At 41.4% G+C, this 14,082-nt stretch overlaps 1 protein-coding gene across 4 annotated transcripts in view; it reads left to right on the forward strand.

The window, feature by feature from the left end:
- Window positions 1-474: 474 nt before the first annotated feature.
- KMT2A (lysine methyltransferase 2A) overlaps window positions 475-14,082 on the forward strand; it is a 77,953-nt gene continuing 64,345 nt past the window's right edge. For all 4 annotated transcript variants that reach the window (XM_054005230.1, XM_054005232.1, XM_054005231.1 and 1 more), the window contains exon 1: window positions 475-557. The gene's annotated coding sequence lies outside the window, so the exon portion shown is untranslated. The remainder of the gene's footprint in view (window positions 558-14,082) is intronic.

Below are 14,082 nucleotides of genomic sequence, written 5' to 3' on the forward strand. Positions count from 1 at the left end.
GGTTTCGCCGGTGCCCTGGATGCCGGCCCGCATTATGCAGGGCGTCTATGGGCGACGTATGAATTATCCAGCTGCCCGGGCCACCCCATGGCGGAGCCCCGCACGCTGTATTGCCGCGGCTGCTATGCAGCGCCCCTATCGGCGCGCGAGGTGTATCCAGGCCCCAGGGCTCGGCCCGGCCCCGCTCTCTGGCTCGTCGCCTCACAGTAAAGATGGCGCACAGCGGTCGGTGGCGCTTCCCTGCCCGGCCCGGCAGCGGCGGCTGGGGCCGCCGGGGGCTGGGGGGGTCCCGCCTGCGGGTGCCGGCCGTGCGGAACCTCCGGGCCCCGGAGCCGCCGCCTCAGGCCGGGGCGGGCGAGGGGGAGCTGGGGGCGCCGGGCTCCGGCGGGGCGGCGGGAAGCGGGGGAGGCGGGGCAGTGCCGGGCTCCGGCGGCCCTGGGGGCCCCGCGGCCGGGGTAGGGCCCGGCTTCGATGCGGCGCTGCAGGTCTCGGCCGCCATCGGCATCAACCTGCGGCGGTTCCGGGCGGCCTGCGGGTCCGAGGCGGGCAGCGGAGAGGTAAGGACGGGCCGGGGGAGGGGAGCGCCTGGCCCGGGGAGCCCCGCGCCCGGCCCCGGGGAGCAGCGCAGCCCAGCCCAGCCCAGCCCAGGCGGCTGAGCCAGGGGCTGCTTGCCCCGGAGAGCATCTCCCGCTCCGCCCTGGGGCCGGAGGGCACACCCCTTCCGTGCGCACACCCCGCGGGCGGAGCGGCCCCGGCCCCGGCCCCGGCCCCGGCCCGCGAGCCGCCTCCCCGGGGGGAGCACCGCACCGCACCACACCGCACCCCGCGGGGTCCGGCTGTTCCCCGCCGCTGCCCCGCTGCCGGCGGGCACACCCCCTCTGCCTGCCTGCCTGGGGAGCAGGCCACCCTCTCCCGCGCGTGGCACACAGCGCAGCCCGGCGCAGGTGAGCTTCCCCCCACACCTCCTCCGCCAGCTTCCCCGGGCTGGCACCTGCCACCCCTAGCGGGGTGCGGGGGGGACGGGCCCTGCTCCCCCGAGGTGGATGTGGGAGAAGGAGGGGATGTGGCAGCAACCGCAGCAGCGTTTTGTAGAGCAGGAGATACTCCTCCCATCCCATCCCCAGACTGAGCAGACACTCCCCACCGGCCCTACTCGGGGGCGAAGAGCAGCCTGCCTCCCCCTCAGAGAGATTGCTTTTCCCCAACTCAGACATTTTGTTATTGATCCTCTTCCTCAGTTCTTTCTCCATCATCCTTCTCCAGGAGGAAGGCGCCCTAGCAACTGCCTCTCATGGGAGGAAGGCTAGGAAGGAGGGGTGAGGGTGGGTGAAGAGCATGTGCTCCCCACCATCAGTAGCCGCAGAAGGATGTGGGTAAAAAGCTTCCCCCCATCATCAGCAGGTAGGGCTGATAAATGATATTTACTCTTCTCTCTCTGTTGTGAGCAAGTGAGGGTGAGTAAAGCACATTTGCTCCTTCCCTTCTCTTGATCAGGAGAGGATGGGTAAAAGGAACTTGCCCCTGTCCCCTTTTATAAACAGAAGGCAATGGGGGTCCACGTTTGACGCTGGATCTTTTTTCCGTTCCTTCTAAAAGGGGAGTTATTCAGATAAATGCCCCTTCTGATATGTCCAGATATTAGAGTTTCTACATTTGTTTTCTTTAGGATTGAATGGGTAAAGGGATTTAAATAGGTAGGATTGGGGAGCATGAACAACAGCTGCTGGGGGCTGAGGAGGGGGAGGGGAGGGATGCTCTGAAGTGCGCTTGACTGAAACAGAAAGGGAAAGATGTCAACAACCAGCCGCCTCCTGTGTGCCCTGCTGTTGGTGCCACAAGCGCGCTCACACAAATCCTGTTCAACCCTTCTCCCTTTCACCACCCTCAGCTGCACCTGGACTTGGAGGGAGACCCCCAGGGGCAGAAAAGATGGGGGAGAAAGCAGCTTAATTGCAAAAAGGGGCTGGCATTTTTGTAGAGTTGTTCATCTTCCTGCCTTAATTTTTTTCTAAGCGTTTCTAAGGCAGCCAGATCAGGAGTCTGACAACAACCCGCCTTTTGACAGTGCTGAGAAGACATGATGGGGGCGTGTTACTTACTACTAGCTGCAGCATCCCCTTTTCTTGTTTCTCTCCTTTTTGAAGTACTACCATTCACAGCCTTCCAAAGATGGAATTTTTTCTGGCAACATACCAGGAACATACTTACTTTTGAAGGGCCAATTCCATATCTTGATTTAAAGGAAAACTCTCAAAATCACACTCTTAAAAACCAACAGGATTGCTTTCTTATGTTAATAATATCCAAAGTTATTAAAAATGAAATAATTATAGAAAGCTAATTGCTTCTCACAATTTTTAGTGTTTACTTTTTGTATTATCCTCATCCTGTACAGTAAAACCTGGCTGGTCAGTTTCAAATGTTGTTTATAGTAATTTTCACTTTCTGGGGCAGTTTGCTAGCCACTAGCACAGTCCTACAGTATATGAATTTCATGCATTGCAAGGGGATGTTTAATTACAAACAAACTATTATAACAATTTAATGAAAAAATTTCTTGTAATGTAACCTGAACATTTTAACAAAAACAAATATTTTGTTTTAAAGCACTCAAATTACGCAGGGGAAAACATCCCTTTACTTAATAACACAAACTCCCTTTGGCTGGATATAATGATTAAAAGATTAGGTTAAATTAAAGTTACTGTATCAACTTGAAGGAAGTTAGTATCTTATAAATGAGTTGACTGGCAAAAAATGAAATCTGAACAGTCAGCCTACTGATCATAGAATTATTATTTTGAGGCATAGGAGGCAGGGGTTAAAAAGAAAAGAGGATTTATATATGGTAGTGGATTTTTGTCCTTTCATCCCCATGTGTGTTTTGGAATTTAGAGACAATTCTAATATGTATTAGAAAATATTTGTGCCTTTGAATCTAAGGACATCATATAAAGAAAGCAGTGAGGACAAACTTGTCCTTTACTGTTAATGAAGAAAATATTTCTTGTCTTAGAGGTAAATGCATTTACTAAATGTTCAACTAGCAAATACTTTAAGATAAGTAGAAGAGCAATATTTTATGGTAATTAACAACCTCTAATTACAACTCTGTATGAGAGAGAGCTTTGTTTGCTGGTAAGAATGGTTTATCTATTAGGCTATGACAAATGACCTTTTAATTTTTATTAAGCTGCTGAAAAACTCCTGTCTTCTAGTGTTATGGGATGGGGGAAAAATGAAGTTTCCCTGATAGTTTATTGGTTGTAGCCTGTGAGGAAGCATTAGTTGAATTTCAAATGACATCATATAAACCAGTATGGAACAATACCTGAACTCCTGTTCAAATTTATTTAAAACTACATTGTGAATGGTATTCTGAGACTCCACAGTAGCAAGGCAGATACCCAAACACACTAAAAGTGCCATACAACTTTAATAGATTCAGTGTTTTTTCTCATAACTGGTAGAAACATATTGCTCCCTCCTGTGTTTTCAGTAGGTAGTGTTTCCTTAAAATCAGACTAGCTGTTAGTCTGTTGCTTTTCAGGGACTTGGTTATTTTAACAGATGATCTCTGAATATGGAGGTCAGAAGGTTGGGAGCATGTTCATCATAAAGATTACACTAATCTGAAGTAATGCAGCATATTACTCAAAATCCAGTTCAAAAGTTTGACTCCGTTCCCTGTTGAATGGGATGGAGTAGCATTAGGTTTACTATCTGGCCAATAGGGTTCTAGCCCCTGATTGTGACAGGAATTTGGGGGCAAAGCTTCTTTATCATCCTAACTGCCAAGAGTCCAGTCTCCTTTTACCTGGGACTCGTACTTAAGTAGTGTCTTGTGAATAGTTGCATAACATCTACATTGTTCGTGATTTCCATGAAGTCAAGGATTTTTCCTGAACTAAGCTGATCAAAACCTGCTGCTTACCTGCTCTAAAATGACTCATCCTGAGTTGAAATCTTAGTGATTATGTAATATTTTAGAAGTCTGAATGGAGCTAAATGTAATGTCCAGGAATCCTTGGAGATCAAAATAGCATGTAAGAAATTGTTGTATTATTGTGTAAATTTGTGTTATGGTCGGTACTATTTTTTAAGCAGCTTTTACTCTGGTCTGGTCTCTTTTATGCAACTACCAAAAATGTGCTGTTAACATTGATTCTAATTTAATGCAACAAAATCAGAAAAATTCAGAGTTAAGTGTTGCACTCAAACTTTCACTCACCTCTTTGTGCCATGGTCCAGAACATAGTCGATCTTACTTGTTATACTGCATGTGCTGAAAATCCTGGGCACAAAGGAGCCAAAGAAAAACAGAGCTGCTCTTTCAGATATGACTTCTTGTTTCTGTCCATTCAGTGAAACTTTAACATTATTAACATAATTTTAATTTTCTTTGTTACTCAATAATAATTTAAGGGGTGAGGAAGGCCAATGGATCTCCTCCAATTCCCAGCCAATGTTGATTTTATGCGAATCCTTTGCTTCTAGTACAGTTCAGTTTCTTTCACTGAGCTGCGTTATCTTTTTTTTTTTTTTTCAGTCTGTAGAATGAAATACTAAAATGTTAGGCTTTGACTTAGCAATAGATGGGGGAGTTTTCACATAGTAGAACCAAAACAGATTGAAAAAATCTTGTTCACATCAAATCCTTTCTACTTGACCTGAGTGGAACCATTACCTTGAGTTTAATAATCAGGAGGATTCTGGATAGCATTTGTTTACTTATTCTCTAGACTATAATATGGAATTTTTGTATAGTAGAAACCAGGAAAAGTGCTTATGTACAACTGCTCTTTATCAGAGTTAAATGTCGGCCAGCTATGTTGTTTCAAATAATGTTTAATTGAAGATTTATGTTTAATTAAAGCTATACTTAGTTTCAACTTGATGCAAGTTAAAACAGTTACAGATCCCTGGAAAAGGAGTTTAAAATGAAAGTCAGATCTTAACAGTAATTGTAGTGACACTGGTAGTGTTGCTGTAATTATAAATGGATCATAATCTTCTATGAGGCAAAAATCTGAGTTTTAAAGGTTCACTAATGGGTGACTTGTTTTGAAATTGCACTAGATACATGTGTTGGTAGGAGTGGCTTCTATTACTGCCATAGTCATGCCTGAGCTGAATAGCACAGATCATTTCTTTCCTGCACTTGTATTAAAATTTTGTGTCTCATAACTTCCTCTCCTAATTTTATGTTAAAGGGTCATTGTAAAACTGTGTGTGTGTTTAATTACTGAAGTACGGTTACAGAGCTCTGCCTATTAGTGGTAGCTTATTAAGTATATGTGGCTGGAGAGATTTAGACTATTATTAGGTATTTATGTAAAGAAAATCCTGACCGATTAAATGCATGTTGTAACCAAAGATATTGAACATTCCTGTTTTTTCACACCTGGTCTTCCTGAATTGTTCTAGGCTCCTTCATAAGAAATATTAGAATTGAAGTATAAATTATAACCATACTAAACCAGGGTCCTGTTCGGGTTCTCTCAATGTTTCCTTACTTTGCTGAATGCTGGTTGTATGCAGCTCTCAGAATACAAGTATGCTGGGTTGTAGATTGTGAGAAAGTTGATTCTTTCTGATGGAATGTTTTATGTCCAACTTTTCAAAGAAGGCAATAATTTATAATGTACTGTTGGGTTAGGGATGGTGGTGTTATCTGTTACTGTGTCTTGGCATGTTAACAGTATAAGCATCAGAACTCTTTGGCATCATGGTTCTCTCAGCTATGCCACTCACAATACAATCCTTAAAATGTTTTATTGAATTAACATTGTGTCATCCCTTCCTCCCCCGCTTAGTTTTCAAATGTAGGAGTCAGATTATTGAACTGTGGATATTATCATACCACATCAGATTCAGTCCAAGGAATCAGAGTGGGTGGGGACAGTCAATAACCTGTTGCCTCCTTCAGGTAGCAGTTAATCTTTCAGCCATTCTTAATTTGGGGGAGAGGGTATAAAGAAGTTCTCTCTTCATTGTTAGGGTTGCCTTTCCTCCCATACTGTTGCATGTGTTCCACACAAACACACAATGTTTTGCTATATGTGTTCCATAACCACTTGTTACAAGGTGCAAGAGCACTGCCCTCTCTTTTCCCTTTTGAAACTGTTTGTGATGGATATACATACAGGATTTACAAACATAGGTGCAAAAGCCTGCCACCTGCTCCATTTATTACCACTTAACCCTTTGAGTGCTCTGGCATGTACTGCCTATAGCTAATGAATTGGCATTTCAAGGACCTTTTGATTTGCCTTGTTCAGCTGTTCCCTCTTATTTTATGTATTGAAGTCATAACAAGATGATTTTGGGGCATGGTTGAGAGGAGGAATAGGGTATGCAACAGAGTTAAGATTAGGAACCTGGGCAATTCAGTCAGCATTTAAGTCAGCCAGAAGATGTTTGTCCCCACCACATAATTTTTTTAGATTTGGTTTTGAAAATTTATCTAGCAAACTCTTATTACTAGTTTAGAGTATATTTCTAAATTGATTCTTAGCCAGACCCTTCACTTACCTGTTTCCACCACTCTAAACAGCCAGACAAATGTTGTAGAGTGGTGATCATAGGCATTGCAACTTTGTGGAAGCAATAGCCTGGGAGCTTCCATCCAAGGAGACTACAGTTATGGCCCCACATATCTCTGAAACTTTACCCAAATTCTAGCTGCATGTAAGGGTGGTAGCAGAAATGCCACTGATCTTTAAATTTGTTAAAAGAATTCTCATTGGCTTAGGTACATAAATGCTGAGGCTAGAAGGCATTTTGCTGGAGTGTTGTTTTGGGAAAGTTCATATTCCTATAAAGAGAAAAATGTTACCTGCTTTAAGGGTGGGTATTTCAGTTAGAGGAACTACGTTGTATTGGTATGGAAGGGACAAGCAAAAATCCCACTCTTTTTATTCCCTTTTCAATTCATCCTATAAAAAGCTTGTCTAGAACTTAGCCTGGACTTAGTAAAGGCATACTCTCAAATCGAGAGCCAAATGGCTTTGTTGATGGTTCATCAGTATGAGACAGACAATGGTATCATTGCTGAACCCTCACCTCTGATTCCTGCTCTCACAGCCATTAAAATACTTGTCAGGATACAAAGAGGATCTGGAGATCTCTCTTATGAGGTTATTGAAAGATGCAGTTGGCCATTTCCCCTGGACTTTCTTTACAGATTGGAACAGCATCTTTAGAGTACAATTATATTTATGTCCAGAAGTATCTGAATTGTTTCAGTATTCTGCTTTGATGTGTCTGGGCAACTTTAACTGTTAAACATAAAATGGACATGAATGATTAAAAAAATCTACAATTTTTAAATCTATTCTCAGTTCTCTCAGTTTATCCTAAGTATTGCTTTCTAAGTGTCCGACTTAAGAAACTGACAGGAGCAGAACTAGCTTAGCAAAAGTGGTGCATTGACAGGACTGTTCAGTTTCCCAAATTCCATCTGTTTCACTTTTCACTCATTGAGTGCAGGATACTGAGGTGATGCACAGTTTCTGTATAACACTTTGGGTGACCCTCTGCTTCACAGGCCTTACTGAAAGGATGTTGCCATCAGAATGAAACTGTTTCAGGTGTTTCACTTTGCAGAAAGCATTTCCTGTTCACTCAGAGTGAAAATTGTGACTAGAGATTATTCATATAGACTCAAGAGTAATGAGAGCTTGGGCAGGGTTGATAGAACACAACTAGAGGTACACCATCAACTACCTGGAAAACCTTGGACTGATTAAATATTTTGTTAGAGTGTTGTGTTTTAAGTCTAAAAGTTCTTTGTGGCTGCTGCTTGGGGTTTAGGTCATGGGAGTGATCTTTGCATTCATCTTAACTCTAATAGCACTGGATGTTTTCTGAGTTACACCTAACAAATATTATCTGGCTTTAACAGACCAGACTAAGCCATATACTACTAATGCTCCTCGAATGCGCACTGTAGTAATTTTGTGAGAATAGGATGTTCAGTTTGAGTTTGTAATTTTAAAATTAGTTGTCAATTGAGACTCTGGAAGCTGGAGTTCTGATTGTGTTTATGCCGCTCTTCCTGTTACTTATAATTGTTAAGGATATGGGGAGCCAGTTAAAAATGTAGGGTTCATTTTGAAGCAGAATTTCTTCTATTCCTGTTCCTCTTTAGAGCTTGTATTATGTGGAGGCAACATCGTGAATAATTCTGCTGTGCTTTCTGAGAAGTCTTACAAGCTGATTTTGCTTTGTACCTCTATTTCTAGCCTAAGTGCCAACAGATGTGACATTCTCATTCTCAGTTTCTGGACAGGCATTCACTTACAAGAATGTGGAAGTCAAATGAGCCCTCACATTGCTAGGCTGGATATAACAAGAACGCCAAATGCTCTGGTGCTTGTAAATGACAATGCAACTCAGAGCAGTAATTTGGAAATTCAGGGATGTGCTTATTGGGGTAGCTTAAGGATCCAGTTATTTTGATCAGAACGTGCACATGAACATCTAGCTTGATGCTGACATTGTAATTTGTTGCTTTGTCGTCTTTTCAATATAATGGGAGTGCATTAGATGTTGTGCCAGTAACTACTGGACAGTTTTCAGAGTTAGCTTCTGAAGTCAGACTCTCGCTTGTCTTTCCAAGGAGAATAAGATACTGTAGAACTGGTACGCTTTTGAAGAATGAACCAAAAACTAGGGTGTAGGAGATGAAGTAAAGTAAATCATTGTTCAAATACTTGTCTTTAAATTAAATATGCCCCCTTCCCCCAAGTGCTGCCTGGAAAGTTGCATTCTTATTTCTAGTACTTCTGCCTGTCAGTTTTGAAGACAAGAATGATTCCGTTTGCCTCTAAGAATCCATATTATGCTCCAAAACTGAGAGACCAGTGGAATCAGTATCTTTAGGATAACTTTCCAGTCGAAACCCATTTTAAAAATCAGAATTCCTTGTTCTATCCAAAGATGTAATAACTTTGGAAAATGTTGTAATGTTGCTCCAAAGTCTTATTAAAGTGGTCTGTTAATTCATCATCCATAAAGATTTAAATATGATTTTCTCTCATTGAATTACACTGGTCGTAATGAAAAGATTTTGTCCATTGAGTAAGAACTTAAACCTATGAACTGTCTGGCTAGTCTGTAACATTTTGATAGGAGAGTTTCAGTGTATTTCTGCCCTCTAGATCTAGGGGATGCTCCCTATCTGCGACATTGGGCTTTTCGCCTCCTTGTCATACTGGAGGAACTAGCCTGTTCTCATCCTTTTATTTATTTTCCCAAGTGACCTTTTTGTGTTGCATTATGTTTTCTCGGGTAAGTGAAGTCATGTTTAAAATCATCATGTTTTTAATCACCCTGTTATGCTTTATGGTAACTTACATTAAGATAACCAGAGCAATTGTGTTCGTGCTTCAGTCTCCTCAGGATGGAGTGTCAATACCTGTCGCATCTTTAACTGATTCAGCATTCTCTTTACCAAGGCATCTGCTTCTCTCCCTGCACCCCTCTATTAGAAATACAAAGAGTGAGGGGGAAGTGTTCAGGAAGAGAACATAGGGGGAATATTTAATGCTTCTCTCCCTTTTCCACCTGACCGACTTCATATGGACTGCAACAGTTGGGGCCCCTTCTAATGACTCACAGGAAATTTGCTTCTGTTGCAGACCATAGGGAGGCAAATTGAGAGGGGGAGCTCTAGGAGCCGTTTGCCTTCTGCTACACTCTGAATTCCTCAGCTCTGCCTCCTCATTTGAACCACTATCTTCCTCGCTTTATTCCAGCGTTCTCCAGCAAGGCACCTGTTCTCTCCATCCCCTCCAGAAATCTGCTCTACCTCATGCTCTTTTGAACCAGAGACTCGGTGATGGAGAGAGGTGTGTTAGGATCTTAAGGAAGTGGGATAAGAAGACGAGGGAAAGCACAGAACTTTCTTCCCTATTCCACTCAGTGTGCCTTCTCTGGTTTGTAACAGCAGGACTTCCTTTTTATGAGCCCCAGGAGGTTCTCAACTCCTTTACCTAGTCCCTCTACTTCTTGCAGACTTCACCAAAAGCCCAACCCCCCTCGAGCACCTTATGGCCCCTTTTCCCCATATACCTCTCAAGCATGTAGGTGTTATGAGATGCTGCACAAGCATAAGGTTGGGGATGGCGGTGTCTCTTAGTGTTCAGATAAATTGTTGGGAGCCCTTGATGAGCCTCATCAGACTTACTAGGGAGTTGATGTATTTACCCAAGTGAAGCCCAACTCTTAAAGGTTGCAGGAGACGGGCTCCCCTTCTGCAGAACTGAGGGAAGGGATTAGGAGAAACTTCTCCCTTTCCTAATCTTAATTCTCTGCTAAATCCTATGTTAAGACTAGTAGGGAATTAAGGAAATTTATACACACACACCTCTACCTTTAAGGTGAAGCAAAGGTTGCACATGTGAGTCATGGGTTTGAATACATGTTGTCTTTCAAAAACTTTAAGGTGAGTGGAACCTTCATACATTAGAAACCTATTAAATGAGCAGTTGTTGCACTTCTCAAATAAGTCCTTAACTCAGCCCCAGAAACAATGCTCTTAAAAAAAAAAAAAGTAGGAAGCATTTTATTCATCTATAAAGTTTTTATGTTTTCTTTGATTTAAAAAATACCTGGAATGCCTTAATTTTAATTGTACGGTTGGTGGATTGCTTATGGCTTTTTTCATCATTCATACAAGAATTTTACAGTATTTTTTTGTGCAGATAGCACAGATGCTGAAGGCAATCCTTCTTCATTAAGGACCTTGATCCTGTAAGGGGCTGAGTGCATTCATTGCTTCACAAGATTTGGTTCTGTGATAATATGTGCCAGCCATTTATCCAAGTATCATTAGACATAGAGCTAGCATTTCTCCATATGTAAACATTATATGCCTAGATCATCCCATTAGAACTCTTAAGTGAAAAGAACAAATGTTAGTATGGGGACAAATCATCACACTTAGTATTGGAAACCTGTTTCCAATATAAAAAAAAAAGATAAAATGGGTTTGCTGTGGTGTATGCTTTTGATACTCTACATGCAAAGAAGGGAATATGCTAGGCTGGTTTTCTACAGAGGCAGTTAAAATAGTTTGTGTCTCTTGTTTGAGATGTGCAGCCTTAACTTTGCATTTGCTGAGTTTCTAACATTAGAGGTGTTTCGTTAGCTAAAATTCATGAAAGATAATATGTACTCAAGCCACTGATATGTGTCTGCAACCGTAACTATCCATAAAAAACTTTAAGGTGAATATTATTGGAAATGACTTTCAAGACTCTAAACATATACACCCATAGTGTGCAAGTAAATATGCAAATTATTTTTTAATCCAGGAATTCTGCTTTTTTTTCTTGTTTGGTTTCCTTTCAAACTTTGCACGTAATGTAAAGGATTGCCTTCTGAAAACTAGTCTCTTTCTCATGAAGAGTTGTTGGGAGTGGACTACATTCACCCTGATTGAATTGGCTCTGTCAACACTGGTTCTCCACTTGCGAAGTAACTCCCTGCTCTCCATGTGTCAGTATATAATGCCTGTAACTTTCACTCTATGCATCCGAAGAAGTGAGGTTTTTACCCATGAAAGCTTATGCCCAAATAAATCTGTTAGTCTTTAAGGTGCCACCAGACTCCTTGTTGTTTTTGTAGATACAGACTAACACGGCTACCCCCTGATACTTTCTCGTTAAGGTAAGTTGCCTGATATTTTTATTAAACTACATTGTGGGCCATCTGAATCTTTGGTCTCTGGATAAAAATCCTTAAACATTTATGTTTGCCTTCTTCTTTACCAGAAAGAAGAGAACTCAGGTGTTTTAACAGGCATTTATAGTTCCTCTCTTCTTTTCTCTGAAGCCCCATCTTCAAAGATTTCCAATATACACAAAATAGAAGTGATCTTGCAAAGAGCTGAGCATTGGTCTAAATGTATGAGAACATCATAGACTACTGTAAAGCAGAAATGTGCCTGCAACTGTGATCTTTTGAGTTGCAGAATAAATTCTTCAAGGCAGAGAATTATTGTCTTTGCATTGTGATGCACAGGATACCCCTGGATGTTTCTTAATACTGTTCTTAGTAGTTCTGGCTTTTAGATCAGTATAGCATGTCTTTGTTCTTTCTGGCCTCTTTCTACTGACAGGGAAGATGACACGAACTCATAAAGAACACCCACAACAAGGAATTGAGAAACAAAAAGCAGATTTGAACGTCAGTATATTTTGATGATTTTCCTTGCTGTGTTGTATTATTTCAACTTCTCCCTTCTTTGTTAGAGTAGTTTTCTAGCAGGAATTAAATGATTTAAAGGTCTGGTTGGTCTTCTGAAAATGTGAGTTGAAATTACTTATTTTTAATGGCCAGGCTTAGGAATTCAGCAAAAGGTTGCTAATTATGGAATTATAGCTGGTAAAAGGACAGTTTAATAAGCCAAAATTGGTCATTCCTGCTCACCCCCCAGAAAAGTTATATTTATTAAGGATTGCAAAGTATTTATATGTGCCTAAGGACCACTTCATCCTCAGTTGAAATATAAATATAGTAGCCATTTTATGGTAGTCATTCTGCACAATAACTTTTAAAAGGGGGAGGGGAAGTGAAGAGTAAAGTATCCAATTAAAACTATACTAGGGAAACGTTGATAGGTGGAGTATAAAAATGAGAGTTGGATTTGGCCAAGTAGCATGCCACACAGCATCGTTGTGGGGGTACCATTACACTACCGACCCTGAGAAGAGGGCTGCGTATTGAGTCACTACAGCTCTTGGGTTTTTCCTTGGTGTCTTCTCCTGACTGCATGTTCCTTGGTCTTTAATACAGTTTAGCTTATGGAGTCTGAAATCTCAGCCTAAAGTCATAACCAGATGCACAAAATTCTGCCTTTCGAGGTGAGTGCTGAAAAAGTATTAAATTCTTTGTCATCTTAGTGACTCACCATCTACATCAGAACATGGAGGTTATTGGTTTTATGGTTGGCCTGTAACGTGTATGCTGGATTCTTACAAGATATGATACTTGGCCCACTTTCAAGGAAGGAGCCAGTTAAGCAAATGGCCAAATAGGTCTCTGAACCAAAATGGAGGCTGGGAAATCTGACTTTATCACCTTGAAAGTGGCTGTTTTAAGAAGGGATACATGCAAAATCTGATTCAAAGGCAGTTTTTTATGGGATTTATTATGTGAAATTAGAAATCAACAGCTCTCACCTTTTCTGATTCAGAAAATAAGAAAAGGTATGAATCATTCATGTGGTTCAGCACTAGGGGGGGGAAAGCATTTACTCCAGAGCAGTGTGTTGTGATACATTACATCTTGCCCCTTAGTGATTTTTATGAATTATTTCCAATTATAGGAGTGAGAGCTTTAAATAAAAGTTAGTATCAAGGATGTTTCCATCAAGGATGGAATTTTGCAAGGACTTTTAGTGGACAGAAACTCCAAACTCCATTGAAACAAAAGGAGCCCTTATAAAGTTATGAGTTGTGTCCATCAGCACTTCTTGACAGGTTGGGTCTTGTATATTTTCATGGAGGCTGGATTTGTATAGTTTTGGCTTTTTCCTTCTCAGAACATTACAGGAGTGGTTTATATGTTTATGATTAGATTTTTGTTATTTAAAAACAACATACAAATTAAGAGTGTTCAGATAACACAATATTTAATGATATTCGGTATCTCGCCCTGTTTGGGACTTGTAATGGTCTACCAACAGAGAATGACATGCCTTATATGCTACAATTGCCAGGCAGTTTGGGTTTGGTATAAGGTATTATTTTAGCTTAAACTCTGAATTTCTTTGCCTTTGTGGTTGGGCATAATCTTCTGTTGAATAATGTAAATAAATCTTTGTACTTTTTGCTTTTTTTTCTGCAAATACTTTTGTGCATTTACGTTGTGTTTTGTATTGTGGTATGCTTCTTGCATAGTTTCCTGATGGGCAAACCACACTGGATTGTATCAGAGCAAAAGTCAGTAAGACCTCTTTTCTGTTTTTTTTTTTTTTTTTTTTTTCAGTTTTAAAATAGCTCATTGGAAGTTGAGTCCTTGAAGTATAGCTATTATCATCAGTCTTAAAATATTATTTATCTTTAGCCCAGT

Source organism: Malaclemys terrapin, chromosome 15 (assembly GCF_027887155.1).
Source record: "Malaclemys terrapin pileata isolate rMalTer1 chromosome 15, rMalTer1.hap1, whole genome shotgun sequence".
Classification (NCBI taxonomy): Eukaryota; Metazoa; Chordata; order Testudines; family Emydidae; genus Malaclemys; species Malaclemys terrapin.